This window comes from Myiozetetes cayanensis, unplaced genomic scaffold (genome assembly GCF_022539395.1).
Source record: "Myiozetetes cayanensis isolate MyiCay16 unplaced genomic scaffold, myiCay2020 scf1, whole genome shotgun sequence".
Taxonomy (NCBI): Eukaryota; Metazoa; Chordata; class Aves; order Passeriformes; family Tyrannidae; genus Myiozetetes; species Myiozetetes cayanensis.
Genome location: NW_026086604.1, coordinates 34820317 through 34841081, shown reverse-complemented (window position 1 = coordinate 34841081; position 20765 = coordinate 34820317). Strand labels below are relative to the sequence as shown.

The 20765-nt window shown below is 37.4% G+C and overlaps 1 protein-coding gene across 1 annotated transcript in view; it reads right to left on the bottom strand.

The window, feature by feature from the left end:
- The window catches only part of LOC126647092 (aspartyl/asparaginyl beta-hydroxylase-like), a 724697-nt gene that overhangs the window by 554194 nt on the left and 149738 nt on the right, over positions 1-20765 (bottom strand). The window lies entirely within an intron of this gene.

Below are 20765 nucleotides of genomic sequence, written 5' to 3'. Positions count from 1 at the left end.
CATATCTAACCATGTCTTGGACTCCTACATACTTCTGAAATGCCTACAGGTATCCCCATCAGCTTTACAAATATTAATAAAAAAAAAAAAAAAAATCTGTCTGTCTAAAGGTAGATAGGTAGAAAGTTGGAGGGGTGGGTTTTTTTGGCCAAAAAAAAAACAAACAAAAAAAACAAAACAAACCAGAAACTTGAGAGACTGAATGGAGAATACAAACTTGGAGGGGAAAAGTGTTGAAGGAAAGTAATAACAAGTAATAAAAAATAATAAAATAAAATTAAAAAAAAAAATTGGGAAATGTGCAAGTGTGCAGCCAAGAGTGGCAAGAAGGTGTGAGGAAGTATGAACATACCCTAGATCAAGAGGAAAAAGCAAGCTGGAAATATAGGAAGAAACAGAACAGAACATGGGTGACACTGACAGCAAGTTTAAAAAACCCAAACCTGTTGTTTCTGCATAGAGCAGAACAGAGCCTCTGTGGGAAAAATTGGCATGCAAATGTATAACCCAACCACGGGTGGCAGAACAAACAAAGCAATATCCCAGCAAGGTCATATAGGGCCTTTAAACACCATGATTTTTGAGCACTTAGTTTTGCCATCTCTGTGTTTTTACAACTAAGTACTTTGTGAAAACAAAAAGGGTGGGAAAATAAAGATATTTTTCATTACATCTCTCAGCTGAGCAGCTCATAGCTTTTAACTAGCTTTTCTACAAAATGTGGATTGCGATCTTGGTGTCCTATTTGAACAAAGTTAGTTTTATTAGAAGTTTCAGTGATTTCCCTCAAGACTGAGTTACAAAAATATCTGTAAATTTAAGGTTTATTTTTAAAAGTCTTTTTTAAAATTATTATTATTATTATGAGCCAACATGTTGTATACTTGACACTTCACCAGAGCAATTAAGACCTGTTGCAAGATGAATCTTGTAGGCAAAAACTTCTTTTTGTTTAATTGCATCTGGATGAGAGCTCAAGTGTCTAAACGCTCTGTCTAAATAAATTATTCCTGTTTGTAAACTTTGCCTTGTTTGTGTCCTTGGGCCAGGATGATTACTGTTACAACAAAGACTTGAAATTGTGGCAATAGCTCTTTGATGTTCCCTTTTTTAAGAATGTTCCTGTGACAAACAGACTTTTAACAGATAGCTGGAATTTGCAGTCCTTCAGTAGAAGCTTTATGTCTGGTAAAACTCACATCATATTTTAACAGGTCTTCTGTGGCAAGTGCTCCGGAGTTATGGAGACAACCATTTTAGACTGAGTGTAACATAGGCATGTACCTGTGCTCGTTTCTTTTACAGGACACTATAAAAATTTTAAAAGGTTTTAGAGTTTCAACCCTACAGTAGTAGTTGTATGTTCTTTCTGTGAATGATATGGGTAAACAGAAGGACTTTGTCTTTCCTGCATGTGCATTTAAGATAGCATTGGTAATAATCATTAGGATCAAGATTAGGAGTTTAACTTGCATAGGTGCTGAACAATTAATTTCAGCCAGTGACAGAAGGTAGTCACCATTTCTATAAATTATGTTCTAGATATCTTGCTGAAACTTGTGCAGAGGAAGCCATCATGGAATGTTTAATTTTCAGGTCTCTGATATTTTTACTAAGATTCACATGTTTAAAACCTGTAAATGCAGACATGTGAGTAAGGAAATCAAGATAATAATTGGGAGAGTTGATTTATGGGGTGCCAAATGGCTTGCTCTTTCTTCTTGGCTTTTCTATTCAAAGAAGCATACACCAGCTAAAACAAAACAACCCCATTCTACCAAAAAAATATACTTGTTTATTCTTCAAGATTATCACATATTCCAGGGCAAATAGATACTTGGTAAGAGTTAAAAAACATTTTTTAGCTAGAGAAAGAGGAAACTGCATGTACATGAAAAAAATACTATCCATCCCTCTGGTATTTATTATGTACAAGTAAAAAAAAAAAAAACCACCAAACCAACAGTCCTGTACGAGCAAACTCCTATACAAATGCAAGATTCCAGTGAAATCCAGAACAGAGTCATAACAGTAGGACTCCCAGTTTGTCATAGGAATCTGTTCATGTAAAATACTTCAGAATTGGAATATTATTGTTGAAGGAAGAAATGTTTCAAACTAAGAAAACTGAATTGAGAACTCATACCTGTATCCGAAGGCTGACCATTTTGTACAGCAGAAAGGGGTGTATAATGGTTGTCACCCTTCTCTGAATCCATACTGTAGGAATGCCTCAGCATAGTAGGGGGGAAGTTGTCAGCGTTTCGGTGCAACTGAAACCCTAAAATGTAACTGGTCTGGTTGCAGTAAATACTTCCTGATTTTTGTCTGAATTTCTCCATGATCCATCCTTCCTGTTGTCTGTCTACTCACTGGTGCTGATAGCATTGCTTGAAACTACGTCAAAGCTTTTTCTATTGTGCTAGACCAAAAGCTTACAATGCACTGTCTGGCAAGATTGATTGGTGACTCAGCGACTTAGCAATAGCCTTTTAAAGTCTTACTCTATAATATAATTCAGCAATCTCAGCAGACAGTGGTAGGTACATGGCAGAGAACTTGGCTTTAATTTTACAGCACAATAGACTATTTACAAAACTATCTGGGTATAAAAGAAATTTTAAGAAAGGAGTGTAGTACAAGCACAGCCCAAGTTTCCACTTAAATCTAGTTTGCTCTGTAAGACACTGCAATCCTTGGTGTATGATGAAATAATGAAAAACACTCATGGCCAGGAACTGGCAGAGTAACTCAAGGACTATGCAAGTGATGAAGGAGAAAGACTTTGATCCTGCTGTCTTGCCGTAGGAAGAGTATGAATCATCTGTTTATTTACTGCCAGATTTATGGACATGCCCTTGAAGTCTGAGCATATTATGGAAGCAATAAGTACTTGGTAGACCCAGGTCTGTCCTGTAGCTGTGAGAATAAGCAGCACGCTGTATGTGTTTAAAGACAGGAAAGACTTGTAGGTTCCTTAACTCTCATGTCTTCCCCCTTTAAATTTAATCTGCGCCCATACATATGGGGAAGGATTTACCCATTGGCTGTGTATTTAATAAAGTACTTCAGCCTTCATTTTCACCTTTCACAGTTTTCTACCTATCACTCATTTCCAGCTGAAATTTATCCAAATTAACTCTGTTAACTGGTGAGGTGGTGAGGAGGAGCCAAAAAACCTCTCAAACTAGCAAACACAACAACTCTTCAATAAAATTCTCATTATTCCCTGCATCTGTGTGTTTCACAACTTCGGTCTGTGACAGTGTGTTTGGTCTGGCTGGCAATAGTGTCCCTCCCTGGGACCTCTGCTCACAATTTTTTGCTGCTTTTGCAGCTTGTCAACATTTCCACTGTATAAGCATACAGATGGTAAAAGATGCTAACTCAGGTTGCTGGGGCTCACAGAAAAGCTGTGAGCAAAACCTGCAAGCAGAATCAATAGGGTGAATACTTGTGCAATCACACGCCTTCTCTTTCCTGTGTGCATTCCAGCATATGATTTCTGCCTGCAATGTAGCAGTCTGTGGCTTATGATTTGCTGTAGCAAGTTTCTCTTTCCTTTACCTTTAATGCCAAGTACTCAAAGTGTGTTGTTTCAAGGTGTGGTTCTCTGCTGCCTTGAACTGCATTTGATCCCACTCTGCGGCTACTTCATCCTGTTCTCTTTTTATTCCTGTTTAGGCTACATAGCAGGATACACAGAGTAATAAATGCAAGTCCTGGCACAGAAGCAGTGTTCAGTGTCCTGACTCAAATTTTTGCCTAAAAAGATGATTTTAAATGGAGTTTTACCTGTAAGGGGTTAGGTGTTGAGTCTGTGCTCTCAGGATGTGGCTATCTTGGAGTCCTGCACTGGAATTCTGCACTAGAATATATCAAAAAAAAAGAAAAAAAAATATATGTCTGGCAAATAAGATGGCACTACAAAAATCAATTTCCAGGGAATTAATTATATATGGTAAACTTTGTTCAGCAGAGGTTGTGAACCTTTGAAGACACTCACCTTCCAGAAATCTGGAAGTTTAAAGATTCACAGTAAAACAGAGTCAGACCTACTTCATGGCTTTCAAGTGAGAATAACATAGATTGAGACATTGGTAAAAACATTTACAAGCTGAAGCCAGTAAATAAAAATTTAATATTGAAAAGGGCACCTGCAAAATTAAAAAAAACCCAAACATCGAAGTGCACCATGAACATGTATGCATGCAGAAATATAACAACTAAGCATATATAGTTATCTTTCACTTCCATACCAGATAAGCTGGCACATTTTCTTCTTCTTTTATTTTTATGGCTATTGTAATTCTATATACCTCCTCAAGATAAATGCAAACATTTCTTTATGAGGATTTAAATTTTATTTTACCTATACTTTAAATAAATCATCTGTCTTGATGAATTTATGCAGCTGTCATTCTGTTTCTAAATAGAAGGGAATCCAGCATATTACATTGTAAAAGAATGAGAGACATGCAACACAGTCATTCTTCCTAAGTTATATGGAAAAGAGAAGCTTTTATTTCTGGAAAACACTGACATATGTGTTAATATGAGGTCTGCTACAACTGATACTGTTGGAATACTATACAAGAATATGGCTGTATGGATCAATTCTTACAATAAACAGACAACAAACCATATCTAAAATTACAGTGAAGAAAATGCGGTATTGTAATTTCTTTTTTTTCCAAAATATGTTTATGTTGTGAAACACAGACTTTTTTTTTTTTTTTAATAATGCTGCTAATCAGTCTGTTAGTAGATATCTGAACAAGCAGTTCTAAGATACATCAAGTCAATTAGATGTGACCAAACCACCATTCTGTTTGAAACAATGTCCATCTTCTCATCTAGACAAGCTTTGGACTGCCAAAACATAGGTGCTATGACTAGAATCAAGCTTCTGTAACAAACTGCTATGCACAATCTATGCATTGTTTACATCACACTTGAACTGAAATAAAAACTTTAGCCCTCACATCTTTTCATGTACTCATGTACCATCACTGGTACATGGTATTTACCAGACCGCATCCCTACTGCTGAACAGGTTTGTAAGGGGGACAAGAATGTATTGTACTGGCTTTTATTCCAAGCAAATGAAAAAAATTAACCTTGTCATGATTTAGATAATTAAAAAAAAATCAATAAATGCTGTGTCTTTACAGGAAAAGAAACTGCTTGAGTCCAGACAGACACATCACTGCCTTAAACTCTTTAGAAAATATTCTTTACAAATACTCTTTTGAGTAGGTGAGAAAACAGCTACTCTTCTATCCTAATTCTTGTTCCACATACTGGATTAAAAACTGTTCTGTGCTGCCTCCAATGGGTACTGTCTCAACACAAATTTTTAAGATGAGCCATTGACTACTTAATTTCATTTAACACCAGCTTCTCTGTTTCCAGCTGAAAGTCAATCACTTCTACTGAGTTTCCTAATGTACTTTTCATTGAGCATGGAAAAGTATTGTCTACTGCCTTGAAGACATAAAGCTTCATGGGCCTGGGCATCAGTATTTCATTTACAAAAGAGCCCAAGTGTGAGATGTCAAGTTAGAGCCACAGCCTGTAGATAGACTTCCAGTTGTCCTGACACGGTACGTGTCCTGCTGCCTGATCACCTGTGATCAAGATGAGGTAACCTGGGGGATGAGAAGTGATATCCATTGTGAACGATGACTGGATGATAGTGCATCTCCTGCTGGTGGCATGTCACAGAGCCAGTGTAGATTGGAGAACCTTCTGTAGAGTAGGCACCAATGTCAGTTCTTCAGTACAGCTGCTGCTCCACTGGAACACGTTAAATGGTTTTGCCCTTTGCAAGACAGCAAAGTTGTGAAGGTCCAGAGAACAATTTAAATAAAATCTGTTGCTGTTATTTCAGAGGAAATGTGTGGTTTTCAGGGGCATTTTTCCAGCTATGTTGAGAAGTTACTGTTCACTGTTGGCAATGGCAAGTTAGCTAGTGACAAGTTTTAGATGATGAAATGTGGCCCGGTTTCCAGTGGACAAGTGTTTCAAGTTCCCTCACCATCCTCATCAGAATAGTGTCTACTGCCTTCTCTGTGTGGATTGTTGCTGGAGCTAAGATCCTCTGCCTGACAGAGACAGTGGTGCTGTGCTGGCTGTGACCAATACGTGTGCTGACCTGCAAGACTGTGCGGACAAGAGAGAAGTGAGGACAGCTGAGATTATGCTGCAGCTTGCCTTTCTCCAATCATTATGCTTTGTAATGACTTAATACCTTTGGGCTCTTGCCTTTCTGTCAAATGTAGTCAACATCAGCTCTCAGGTTCAAAAGTTTTACAACAGAGAGACAGGTCAGAGAGAGAGAGGGGGGACAGGCAACATAACCACACTTATTTCCTTGAGAAATCAGATCTCTAAATCACATGAAAATCTGTAGATTGTATGTTGGTGGGTGGGATTTTCAAAAGTTCCTAAGCCCCAGAGCGGTAAATTTATTTATGCACCTCATCTTAACTCGCATTAAAGGAGAATTAGAAACTTAAGTAACATTAGAAGTCTAATGACTTTAATAGGATTTGCTGTATCACCGGAGTAGCCTTAATCCCACTTGCTGTATTTAAAATGGTAGACGATAGGAGTTTTGGCACTGATTTTGAAGAGTCTATAATTTTATAACGCTTACATAAGAGCAATGATAATACCTGAAAATCTTAAAAAATATAAAGTTACAACATTAGGTGCCTTAGTTCACACATTGGTAAAAATGTCAGGGGAAAACAAAGTTTACATTGGCACCAAATAGTCAACACTGAAAAAATGTTTCACATTGATCCAGACAAATAAATAAAACCAAATATTGGGTAAGAGATGTCCCATTTTCTACAGCCAGTTAAAACACATAGTATGTCAGAGGAGACCACCAAGGAAAATTTTGCAAAGGCACAGTCAAGGCAGGATTTCATTTGGTTTGCATTACTTCTACATGCAAGGTGTGCAGCAAAGAGCCATATGTCTTGGTAGATAAGGCATACTGATGCTCTCTGTGAGCAAATTCTGGCTGGTAACTATTTGCCAGAAGGATTGCAGATGAAAGAGAGCAGAGTGACTAGAAGTACAGATGTGATACCTGTGTCTGCTTGGTATTGTTAAAGTAAAACTGGTATGCCTCACTATCAAAACTAATTTCTCCTAGTCAAAGGGAAAGTAGATTTCATCAGTGGGACCAACATCTCACTATCAGTATTTTTTCTCCAAGGGAAGTTGCTTTTTCAGAAAAGGACAAATTAGTTTAAAATTGCTCTTTCTTTAAACTGAGAACAAAGACCTTTTAATGTTTTTCAAATAACCAGTTTAAGCTAGGGATGTGAATAAATCTGTACAGAGGACAACCATCCATTTACTGCATTCCAAGATTACAAAATTTGCTTTTATTTTATGTTATAAAAACAAAAACCTCTGAGAGATTCTGAGTCAAGATATTTGGATTTGGATTTAAGGTGTTAGATGGACCTTTGGGTACTGCACTTCCAGTGACTAGACCATCAACATCAGACATTTCAAGAAAACAGTTCAATCAAAATTGGGCAGATCTCTGTGCAAGCAGACTGGTTGTTCTCTGGGAAAGCTTTGAGTTTAAATGAGGAATATCTTCTGCAAAGAAATGGTTCTGAGTAGTTTTACTGCAAAACCTAAATGAATAGCTTGATTTTCAAAAGTGCTTAAATTGGCACAAAGTACCAAAGGAGGATAAAGGACTTCTCAAAATTGTGTCTATTGAGAAGCTTATCTCTAGGAACTTATAAAGGCACTGAGCAGAGTCTAAGCCGTACAAATAGTTTGACCCATTTAAATTCTAAGCACTAGGGCATTATTTGCCCATCTCTCTAAAAGTAAAACCAAAGCTAATAAATAACCATATTGCATCAACATTTCTTGCTAGCTTCAGGGAAATCCTGCTTACCTAGACCCTTGCCTGTCAAGTGAAACAATATTTGAGTTCTTCAATAAGACATAAACTTTAATCCAGGTTGGTAATCACTGGGTATTCACTGATTCAGAAAAGTTAATAAACAAATTAGGTATTTTTATTCTTGATTTTCTTTACTGTTTTTCTCAGTGAATTCAACTAGAAAAGAATGCTGTCTATATTGCCAATACTAGTCATATTGATAGCCTCTATTGCAGCACCATTGAAGGAAATGTACGAGAGCCATTTCTATCTTCTGTCAATGTTTTACCTTCTTTTAGTGCATGAAGGTAGTCAGAGGACAGAGCTATTCTTAGGCACTGAAACAGTGCTTCCCTGTGATGTCCTTTTGGCTGTCCTGGCAGGGAAACTCTGTATAATATCTGTGAAATTAAATAGAAGACGTGTGCAGAAGGACTGAGAAGGTAGTTCCATGATGTGATTAATCCAGAAAGATATCTGTTATTCAAAAAAAACATGCAAGATGAATACTATGCATGCATTGATGGTACAACTGCTATGGTTGAGGTTACTCTGTTCTCTGAGGTTCTGTGCAGATGCAGAACAAGTTGGTCCCTGGCCTCGAGCAGCCTACACCTACATATAAAAGAGACATAAAAAGACAGAGCTAGACAGAAGATGAGAAAACAGAGGAACCATTACTGGTCAAAATAATAAGACTAAATTATTGCATGTCTGCATCCCAGGTCTTGAGAAGACTACAAATGGTCTAGGCAAGAGCTTCAAGGAGGGACTGAAAGACTTATTTTGTGGAACTTTTCCCAGTAGTGAGGGCAGATGGTGGCCTGCACCTAATTCTAACTCACAGTGAAAGAAAAGCTGATGCCATAGGTTAGAAGGAAACAGTAAAAAGTGTTTGATTTAAGGATAAGCATCTTAGGTTTGATGTGACAGAGAAATAAGAGTATATGGAAAAACACAGAAAGCTAACAATTTCAGATGTGCACAAAAAGCAATTTTTATAGCAGCCTTGTTGGTAAGTGTGACAAGGGCAAGACTGAATTTGACAAGAGCAGAAAGAGGTCTCAAGAAATGACAGAACCATAAGATGAATGAGAACTTCAGTTTTGTGAGTAGACAAAGAGAATTCTATCCTGGTCACATTATACAAAGTGAGTTATTTAAAAGGAGGTGTGATCTAAGGATGAAGGTACAGAGAAACCTGATAGATGTTCAGGCATAGCCAAAATGACAGCCAGAGAGATTACATCTGCCACAGCAGTGAGGAGGAGGCAGGAAAGGGTTAGGCTGTGAAGGTGAGACTCTTGGCTAATCATCCATCAGAGGAAGCCAGGAAGACATACTAGTATTTTAGTTGCCAATGATATATGTTTTGGAAGTGAGAAGTGGATATGACAATCCTAAAAGAGCATGACCAATTGCATAGAATTAAATGGTACATGATATGTATCTGAAGGCAATACAAGCACAAACAGAGCACATACTGTACTCTACCTTGGAATTCTTATTAGTCATCTCTGTCCTATTGTAAAGGGGTAAGATATCTCGTCTTTGATTTCTAACAGAGTTATTTCCATCTCGTTTTAGCCTATTTTTAGACTAAGTGGGTAAAAAGTTTTGCTTCCAAACAAAAGTAATATGGTCTTAATGCAGTTCCCTGGTATGGTCTGTTACTAACCTCCTTCTGTTTGGAAAAACAGTCATTCACTCCAGTTTTTTGTTTGCTTGTTTTTTTTGTTTTCCTTACATATTCAGTGTTTAATTCATAGCAAGCATCATGATTAGTTCTCTTTAACATCTTAATTCTATGAGAGAGCCTGCTGAAAAACTACAGAAACCACACTTTCAGGACATCTTTACCTGCTATTTCCCTAGCTTTTAGCAAGCAAAGCAAAGAACTTACTTCTCTTCCCCTTTGCAAAGACTGCGTGGCCAGGCTTTCAATCAAAGGATATTTCTGTACCTTTGTCCTCAGACTGACTTCATTGTAAACTTTCCATTTTCTGTCTTACAGGTCACCTCAGAAAATGTTTCTAAAACACTGAAATCACTCAGTTACGTAGACTCATACCAAGAATTAATTAGGCCTGGTTTAAAACTAATAGCAATTTCACAACATGGCAGGAGAAAAAAAATCCTTACTTAATGTGAACTTTTCTATTTAATTTGCATCACAAAATTTACAGACTAACTGAAGAAATCAAAAATCATTTGTCTTATCTTAGCATTAAATACTAAAAAAAGCCATATAGTCTTATTTTGATCCTGAAACTTAATAAATTGGTTTTAGTTCTTTTTACAAGAAATAGTTATTAAATCCCTTGTTTAAACAAATGAAAACATATACAACCTTATGCCAGTGAAACAGAAATTAACTCTTTCCCATTCCCAGCTGAGGTCCTACCAAAGTGACCTATTTTCAGCTCTTGAAAGTGAATTCTCTCTTTTCAAATAACATTAAAGATCATAACAATAAGTGCAATGTTAAAGTGTAGAGATCAGAGCATGTTCCTTCTGCATCTAGATTTCAAGACTCTCTATCCAGAGCCTGGCACAGGGAGTAGCTCCCCATCTACTTTGAGGGCTCACAGAGCCAAGGGCTTCTTTCTTGGCTCTCTGCTGAGATGACCACCTACAGTTCTCACCCCGCCTATGTGGCAGACTCACATGGTCACGAACAAAGATTTTACGAGCCTCTTCACATGAAAATGAAACAGAAGCAGCAAAAAAATAACTAGGTTATTACCCCCTCCAACTTAATAAATGAGCTAAATAAAGAATAAAATCAACTACCTGATCTATCCAACTGTGACTTCTGGTTTAGAAGACAGACTTTGATTTTTGGCAATTTAGTATTTTGAAAAATGAAGACACTCAGCTACAAAACTAAAACTGATGTTAAACTTTAGCTGCAACAACAAACTGAAGAAAGAAAGTAGTATAAATATAAAACTTTTATATCCATTTCAGACCTACAATAACTAATAAAAAGAGAAGAAGGAGGCCTTTAAACAATGAAGTTCATACTAATTGAAGGCTGCACTAATATTTTCTAATTTGCATACTTCAGATTATGGATATCAGCATTATTCCAAGATGCAAGGCAGATGATTAAGCCTCTTTTTTCAAGTCCTATAAATAACCTTTGCACAAAATGCTGAGTTTCTGACTAATTTCTTCTCTATAGCTTTCCAGTGATCTAAATCCTTTATTTTCTTTAAGATCCTTTCTTTAATATCCTTAGGCTGTTTCTTCATAGACAAAAAATACCTGGCCTGATACAGACATACTAAAGGTGAAAGGCTAGCTTCTCATTACAATCATCCTAGTTCATATACCTTACTCTGCTTCCCAACCTTGTGGCAAAAAGAGCCTTTGTGCTTTGGCCGTGAGCAAAACAGACTTTTCACTACACCTAAATGACAGATTAAATTTGTCTGCAGTACACTTACCAACAACTAAGTCTATATTATCCAGGTTCACATGTGCACACTTTAGTGGCTTTTATAATAGACTCTCTAGAGTCTCCTCCATTGGCAATTCACACATGCTTCTCCTTCATACCCTGCCTCAATAGTAATTTTACACATCTTTTCTGTGAAAAAGAGAAGCCTGGCTTACTCTTAATTTTTCTTGTGTCTCTTAAACTATTTCAGCTGGAGTTACTTTGATTTTCCTAACCTTCAATAGCTGCTAGTTCAGCACTTCCAGTTCCTGCCCAGCTCTCAGTATTACCCTGACTTTCCCACTGGGCTCTGCCACTTCAGTTCTTCAGTTCACTCGTCCCAAACCTGAAGCCCTTCTAGACCTGTCCCAATAATCAGAACTGTCTCACAGGTCTCACTTTTGCCAGCCTACTTCTCAGGCAAGACTTGAATGGGTGGTGCAAGAGTCAGCACTGCATGGGTACAGCCCAGGCAGCTGCCCTCAGCCACCTGCCTGAGCACCTGAGCACAGGCAAGTAAAAAGGATAGGAAAAAGTTCATCCTGTTTCCTCCCTCTTCTTCTCCTCTTCTTGCCATGAGTTGAAGGCGTTTGTTCTTCTGGAAATCTGCAAAGAAAACTGCAAACAGAGAAATGCCTCCTGAAGGGCACTTCCCTCAAAAACACATGAGTGAAGCCTGGTTTCACCCTCAAGACAAAAGCAGAGGCACCTGGAGGTGGCCTGAGGGCTAAGGGTGTCACAGCTTCTCCTAGCAGCTGGGTGGGATTCAGAGCTCCCATCGGGCACTTGGCAGCAGTTTGACAGGACTAACCCCTCTTTGATAGAGAAGCAATGTCAGGAACAAATAATTATGCCAGAAGCTTTCAGTGTCAGATTGAAAGGCGGGGCAATTACTGGGCAACTGATTGGTGCGTAGCTGACCAAGAAGTCTGTGGCAGCTGGGCTTCTTTTAAAGCTCCAGAGAAGTTGGTTTACATCGGGATGAGTGATTACACAGCAAATGGCTAAAGAATAACTCAGGAAAACAACCCTGGGACTCCACAAGGAATTTGGCACCGTGTCCATAATTCATACCTGCATAACTGGCCGTAGGGGCCTTCCTGCCCCTTCCCGTGGCCATATGCAGTAACACCATTACAGTCTTCTTTTATTCCTTACTGGAAGTTAAACCTTTTTTTGGGACTGATGAAGCAATTAGGTAGTGCCAGGCTTTGTCTTTATTTAAATCACTTTGAGTCTGGATATAAAGTTTTCCTTCAGATGCCAAAGACACTAATGGGAAATTATCTGTTCTGAGAGTACCAGAGGTCTGAGAGTACCAGAGGTGAAGAATAACTTAAATTTATAATGGAGAGCAGTACATCTCCAGTAATGGTGAATATCTTGTTTTACTTCTGAAATAGAAAAGGAGGAACCCAAGCACTTGGATAGCAAACTCATTTGTGCTGCCCAGAATATTGCTGTTAGAGTGTTGACTAATTAAGTACAGGTTAATATTTCTCAGTCACAATGACTTCCAGCTACACCTGGATTTCTGAGGTGGGCTTAGCAGCCATGAGCAAGTCACACCGGGGTAGCTTATTTCAAGCACCACCTAGTGGATCTATTTAAAACTTACAAAAAATAAGCAATTGGCAAAATATTTTTTCCTTTTGAAGGTAGGAATGGCAGCTGTTAGTCTCCCTCCTGTAAATCTTGCTATTTGATTGCTTGTTAGTAGCAAGTCACAACAGATCTGAAAAATAGAAAATTAAAAAAGTGAAAAAATACTGTTGAGTATGCACAAAATTTGTCTCAAACTGAGCTTCAGCACAGGACATTCTTTTCCCAACTTGTTAGGCCCAAAACATTAAGAGACGTATGTGCTTTAATGATTAGAATTCCCTAAGTAAAGAAAAATTAACTTCTGCCTTTAAATGAAAACAAGACCGAGACGTCATTTAACTAATCAAAGAAGACATTTCTAATCCTGTTCACTAGTCAGTAAAATGTAGCTATATAATTATGTAAGCATATAATTTAAAAAATGTAGTACATTAATCTAAGAGACACTTGATAGGCCTCCTATCTCAGCAATCTCCTAAAATAAAAATAATTTAACACGAATCAATACAGTAAATTTATTAATACCTCTATTATTTTTTGTTGATTTAAGTATGAGAGTTGGTCACTTATTTTAAATTCTATATTGGATCTGAGTATTGCATCATGCGTATAATCCATACATTAAATATTACCTATGAAGAGCGTTTTTCAGCAAGACTTCAGACTGAGTGTTGTGAGAAACTGAGATCTGACTGGAAACAATAAAATATTGAGATCTTTTAAGTGATGGGTGATCAGCATAAAGTAAACTGAGTTTGCCCTGACTGAGGATTGGCACCAAACCTTGAGCACCTGAGTACTTGTGCCTTGTCTAATTAGGGAGTTAGCCAGTGTAGACCATCCTATTAAAAATAGGGAATAAAGATGACCATGAGCAGGCAACTAAAATATAAAATAGAAAAAATACTGTGAAGTGTCAGCAGTAAGAGAAAGCATTGTTGTGCCAGAATCAGCAGGACCATTTATGAGATGCAGTTATTGATCAAAAAAGTAAGAAAATGGAAAGATCAAAACAGCAGCAGGCAAAGAGAAATTAGTAAAATAACTGAAAGCAGAAACCACTGCTCAGAAAAAAATAATCCTGAGTTCTCTTCCCTGGAGACACTTTTGAGTGGACTAGAATTAATGGTGTTGATCCAGCAGACGATCAGACGCTTGATTACATGGATTAATGAAAAGCCTTAAAAAAATGGACAGCTTCTATGTCTGGAGTGAAATATAAGGATATAGAAAGGATTGTATATATCTCTTTGACGGGCTGTTAAAATAAAAACGGATTCATGACAGCCAATGGATTATTGATTCCATCATATAATTAGTTACATCAGCTGTATTTTATATTTATTTATTCAATTAATCTATATTTAGAAAAAGAAATGTCTTAGTACTACCTTTTGTAAATTGAAAGTATTTTTTACCCATTTTACATCAAACTCACAGCCTAGATTTAACTTGCTATTTTACAGGAAGGCATGACTGAATACAAAATATCAGATATTCTGATTCATAGTTTTCCTTCTCCCACATACTATGGTCAAGAGAATAGTCAAATAGAAAAATAAACTACATTCTATCATCCTTTGGTGATTAATTCCTTTTATTATCACAATGATAAAAGGGTGGTTGGCTGGATTTTGTGCTTGCAAAGGTGAACTCTTGTGATGGTTTAGCAACGCAGAACTAACACCGGCTGCCTTCTGCAGCTTCTATATTTTTGAGAGTCAAATTCAGCCTTGTGTCTATGGCCAAAGTTCCACTGACACTGTACACCGATAACAGGGTTGAATTTATCCTCTTGCATTGCTCAGGTAGAATGGACTTACACCTTACTCCTGGTTTTTTGTTCAGTGAGAGACCATGGCACTCAAAGTACACAGAGAGAAAACTAGTAACCTTTTTGACCAGTCAAAAAAGTGCTTCCAAGGACTCTGAAACCCTGGCTTGTATCCAGGTCAGAATATCTTAACAAGATTTCAGCACCCCACACAGTAAATGGTTTTAAGGAGATACATGCAGTATGCCATCCAAGAACAAATTTACCATAGTTCATTGTAAAAAAGTTTAATTCTAAAATGGTCATTCTGAACATTAAAACAGTTCTTAAGTAAACAAAAGTGACAATAAAATCGACATAATTATGCATGATGCAATAAGTGATAATATAAAATGATATGTATAAAATAAGCATATAATTTAGCAGAGGAACATAACACAGCCAGAAAGAAAGAATAATTATTGTAGATACTTCTAAGGCAAATGCCTTTCAGGAACACAATTCTTCACTTACTGCCTTATTACACCCTTACTTGGTGGGGGTGTAATATAAGAGTGCAACATTTCTGAGGAAAAAAGAAGTGTGGAGAAATAACCCAACATATAAAAGTATGACCTGAAAAATACTGCTTCTGATAGGAAGAACATCACACTGATTTAAATTTCAGTAAATTCTATGGAGCACAACAGAGATTAGATGGGTGTTGTAGACATTCACCACTCAAATAATGAATTTTGACATCATCCTCTCCTTATATAAATGGTTTAAGAACTTTAACAGAGGACTCATCTTGCATAGACATACCTCTGTAGACATCAAGATCTAGACAGAGGCACAGGGTTTGGGAGAGGGATTACTTTAATTCTCTCCGGATCTGTCAGAGCAAGCGAGCTTGGTGCTAGTGCTGGAGATAACCTTCCAGTTCCTCTCCTGGTTAGCAGCTAACACCTCCATTATGCTATACAACTTTTGAATCTAACCACTAATTAACTACTTAGCAAAAAGCATCTAGGAAAAAAATGTAAGCATCAGTGATAGAAGGATTTTAGAAAGTTTTGTAAGCTTATAAAATTGATGAATGTTTTCCAAGTTCAGAAATCAGATTAATGGAATGGGACGTTGTATGGATGCTGGGAGCAGAGCCAAACCCCTCATTCTACTGAAAAGTTGCAGGACTTCTTGAGCAAGAATTAAAAACACAGAATACTGGCAAAAGGAGATGATCTTCTGCCATTTCTGAATACAAAAGTAGTAAAAGGTTTTAGGTAAAAAAAGAGAAATAGGGGACTCCTGTGACACGAAGAGCCAGGCAGTAAAAATGCTTCACTGATCTAATGAAATAGACAAAAAGTGCAGGAGTCAAAATGCCACAGTCAGATGCGGAATATGACTTCAGAAAGGCTTATAGGTATTTTTCACCATAGTGAATAGAAAATCATTAATTTGGTGGTAAAATCATGTACCCGTTCCATAATCTATTTAATCCTTTTTTTCTGAAATAGTGCCAAAGCAAATTTGTGGAATAGATGACAATCTCAGCAAATGCACACCAGGTCTTTTTGATACAGTAAACTTCATTTTAATTAAAAAGATTATTCTTGCATCTAATGTCTGAGGTAGGAATCACATGGTTTCTCTTTGAAATAATTACAGAGCCCAGTTCATGACATTTTCTCTTAAACACCAGGAAAATTATAAAGTTAAAATTAGAGAATAGCATTCAGTGCATATTCTCAGGCAGGAAGGTTACCATGTGAGACTCTTAAAATGCTTATTTTGTGTATATCTAGCTACAGCTCATCCAAGGCAGATCTTGAGATAGGAATGAAACATATAAGCAGCTGTGCTGGAGTAAAAATGCCACAGGCTAAATGGAACTAAAGAAGCTTTTCTTACTACAGGTCACCTAAAAATACTTGGACAAACTGTGCAGTATCTGAGCAGCGTCTGTACAACAGCTCCATGCTTTTTCTGGCCTGGCATATGAAATAATTTGAAACAGGTGGGAAAAGGCCATGCACTGTTTGCTAATGGACTGGGAAAAGTACAGTCTGAACAGCAGTATGATGCAGACCAGAAGTAACCTAGCTATACAAATGATGTCCACTGGGAATCTTCTGTAGCACAGTGTTAGTGTACCCTCCAGACTGCAGTCAGGACAATGGCAGGGCCAAGCCTCAAATGTGCAGTTATGATGAGCAACGTTGTACACCAAAAAGGAGATTGCTCTATGTCATTAGGAGCAAACACAGCAAGGACATTAGTTTTAAACAAAATATGAATGAAATTTAAATTTAAAAATAGGTTGAAGGACAAGAGGGTTTCACAGAGAGTAGGAAGAAATAAAGAGTATACACATATAATTTTTAAGACCGTCTTTCATAAGAACTGATCAGAGAAGATCTGTCAGTAATTAATCATTGTTGTGGACCCAGCCTACTGAAATATGGCTCCATGCTCCCTTGAGTCAAATAGACAGCACACACTGGTATCAAATATACTGATACCGTACATTAGGATCTCTTTGGACAAGAGCTTGCCAGTGTGAAAAGCTTCTGTCTTACCTCATGCTCCCAGATAATGGAGCCCTCCAAAAATAACACGTTGCATAACAAGGGAAATAAAATCAAAGTATCTAGGAGGTGAAATCATTGTTGGTTAAACACAGTAATCTCTTTTTTAAAGATACCATACACTAATTTAGCTGCTTAACTCTGTCCCAGTGTTAGCTTTGAGCTATTACATCCTACTTAATTGTCCATCAATTATAATTTTGTTCTATGACTATTTACAGTCTATCTTACAATTTTGCAGTCCTTTCATACAATGATCTCCTTCAAACTCTTTCCTAAGTGCAAGCTTGTACTTCCTCATTCCCAAAAAGTGCATCAACAACATTAACATGCCACGTAATTTTATCACTCTTTCATGATCAGTGTACTTTCCAGAATGCCTGTTGCATATTTTGAAAATCCCTGTTATGTAGATGATACTGTACATTCAGAACTGTTCAAATTTTGGAAAAGAATGCTTGCTGGAATCTAGGACCTGCCCTGGACTTCAGCATACAATTGAATTTCACACTGAGTGCAGAACGTGTAGCTGTGTAATAACGACTGAATAAATTATATATGATATATATGCCTATATTTAATAGCTCAGAACTATTAAATCTCACACACACAGAGTGAAACTGTTTATTTATCCATAGCTGAGCTCTGTTTTTCACTCATTTATATCCACTTTTTGAGGACTTTCATTAACACAATGCTCCTTCATGCCAGATGAAGTTGGGCATCCCAGACTCTTGACTCCAGCTAATACCAGGGGGCAGCTGGAGATGTGCTAATAATTGGGACATTCTGGAAGGCATGTTCATCAGCAGTCACCAACATCTGAGCTTTGACTTTGTCTCATGAATAATTCACAGATTCTATCACAGATAACAATAAAAATATTGGTTAGTGGGGACATCTGAAAGCCACCTAGTCCAGCTTACTGCTTGGAGAAGGTCTATCACCAACACTAGATCTTGATGCAATGATGTTTATATATATATATATATATATTTGGAGACAGTAGAAACAGAAGAACACTAGTAGCATCTATTTTCAACTTATTTAACAAGTGTTTTCATAATCCTTTTGAGCTGTTAGACTACACTGAGAAGCAGAGGCAGGAGGCTATTTACAGTTTGTCTGTTGTCTAATATTAGGTTTTAAGGTTCTTGGGGGCACTTTCTATGTGTAGACAAGACTTGAAAAAGCACCTCTTTTACAATTCAGTGAGAGCCTCAGAGAAGTATGAGAAAATCATGGTATTTTTTTCCATTTTAATGGTTAAGAAAAGAATCTTCACTGCATTTGCTGAGCAATTCAGGACTTGCGTCCGCAATCTCAATCACTTTCAAAGAAATTTTTACCCTAAAGTTTTCCTAATTTTTAAAAAGTACGTATATTCTTTTCCTGGTTTTGTCCAGTGAAGCTGAAGGGAAAAAGGTATCTCAGAAGGGTAAACACAGTCATCCTTTTGCCCTTTAAACTTGCCAGTAAGTTGGCACAACCACTATGCTAAAAGCAGTAATGGAAAAATCCAAAAGGTTTTGTTGAATGTAACAGGGAAGACTTTGATAAGGACCTATTGATTTCATGGTTAAACACAGGGAAGTGTCATCCTCCTGAGCTCTGTTGTAGTCTAGAGATATATTTCTAGAAGGGCTCCAAGACCTTTCTGGGGTCATGAGCACATGTCTGTTTGATATGCACTTCAAACAACCTCGAGGAAATGGAGTCCTGACGAGAATGTTACTGTTGGTTGCCTCTCCCTGCCCAATTAAGTCAATTCAGAAAACTGCAAGCAAACTGGCTTAGAAACAGCTCCACTGGCACCAATGCTTCAAGTCACACACGTGGACGATGCAGATCTTCGATATGATAATCTGATGGCAAAGGGTGGTGGAATCAATTTATCACAGCTCAGATCACAAATAACGTTCCTGAATGTAACTACCGGACAATGGAAAATTAGAGGGGATAAAAACTAGACCTAAAAGCATTTTGAAAAATGAACCGTATATATTTCCAAAGTCTCTAGAGCCACATAAGACCGGAACTTGAACTATAATATTACAGAACTAATTGCCACAGAGCATTCCAGTGAGTCCTCAGAGGCTTGCATTATTCCCCATCAAAAAGGTTTATTTGAGCCTAAGCTTGCAATGCAGACTGGAATCCTGCTGAACTTGCACTTTCTTTAAGGATAATTTTCACTCTACCACATTCCTAATGGTATAGATAAGGAGGAACAATGTAGAATCATTTCACAGTGCAGACACCAACATTATCAAAAACTGGAAATATTTGCAGCACAATGAATTTATGTCATACAAATTACAGCAACCATTATAAACCGAATAAAAAATTCCTAGTGCTTTTATTTCTTCCCTATTACATTGCATATTTAACTAAATAGATGTTATTAAGTCAGTAGTGGCCAGCACTATCCCAAAGGCAATATAGTACTTCTATGAAAAGAACAACATTTAAACCCCCAAATATTATAAAACAACTGTCACCCTCATAAAATTAATGGCCTTGGGTCAAAACCAATGATATGTTAAACAAGTAATAAATTTGAGTTCTCCTTTCCTGATGCCTGTTTTCAAAGTTCTTGACTGCATTCTTTCCAGACTTGTCTAATCAGGAGGGTCAAAACCACTTCAAACATGGTCGTTTAATATCATTTTATGATTCCAAAACTAGAGGGTTAAAAAGCCACATTTCCTAGATCACAGGAAATAATCTTGAGAAATGGCAAGGTGCTATGAAACAGGTGGTTTAAAACCTGATGTTTCACTGGCCCAGATTCTCTAAATGGACTTCTGTGGTAGATTCTTGTTGAGTATTAGGTCTCTAAGATCAAAACTGGAATTTTCAATGCTGCCCTCAGCATGTAACTTTGTGGGATGTACTCATGGCTGGAAGTCCCCATGACCTAAGAAATGCTGAAATCTGAATTCTCTAATCACTAGGAACAGACTAGAACCCACAGTTCTCGAGGCATTATCATCACCACACCAAAATGCATTACAAAGTTGAAGAGTTATTTCACTGTGGTTAAATGAAATAAGGATAGAAGATGCCAGAAAAACAAACAAAAAACCCCAACAAACTGAAGGCAGAAAGGAATGCCTAGCTTATCGGTAAGGAGACTATCTAATGCAGGAACTCCTTCTACTAAAGTGTTTGTGCTCTGTTTGACTCACTCTCACTTTTGTTCTGTCTACTCAAGCTCTATTTTTTGTATATAAACTATAATCCTTCACCAAGAAGTGAAAATCCCCTCATACCATAGCTGCCTATGAATTAGGAGAACTGGAAAAAAGGGAAAGATTTATGATTTGAAAGACTGAATCTAAAGGTTCCACCTCCTTTGAAACTGTGGTGCTAGAGGCGGGAGTGCAGTATTACTTATGGATAGTGTTTAAGATGAGTCTTATCCAAAGTTAGCTTTGC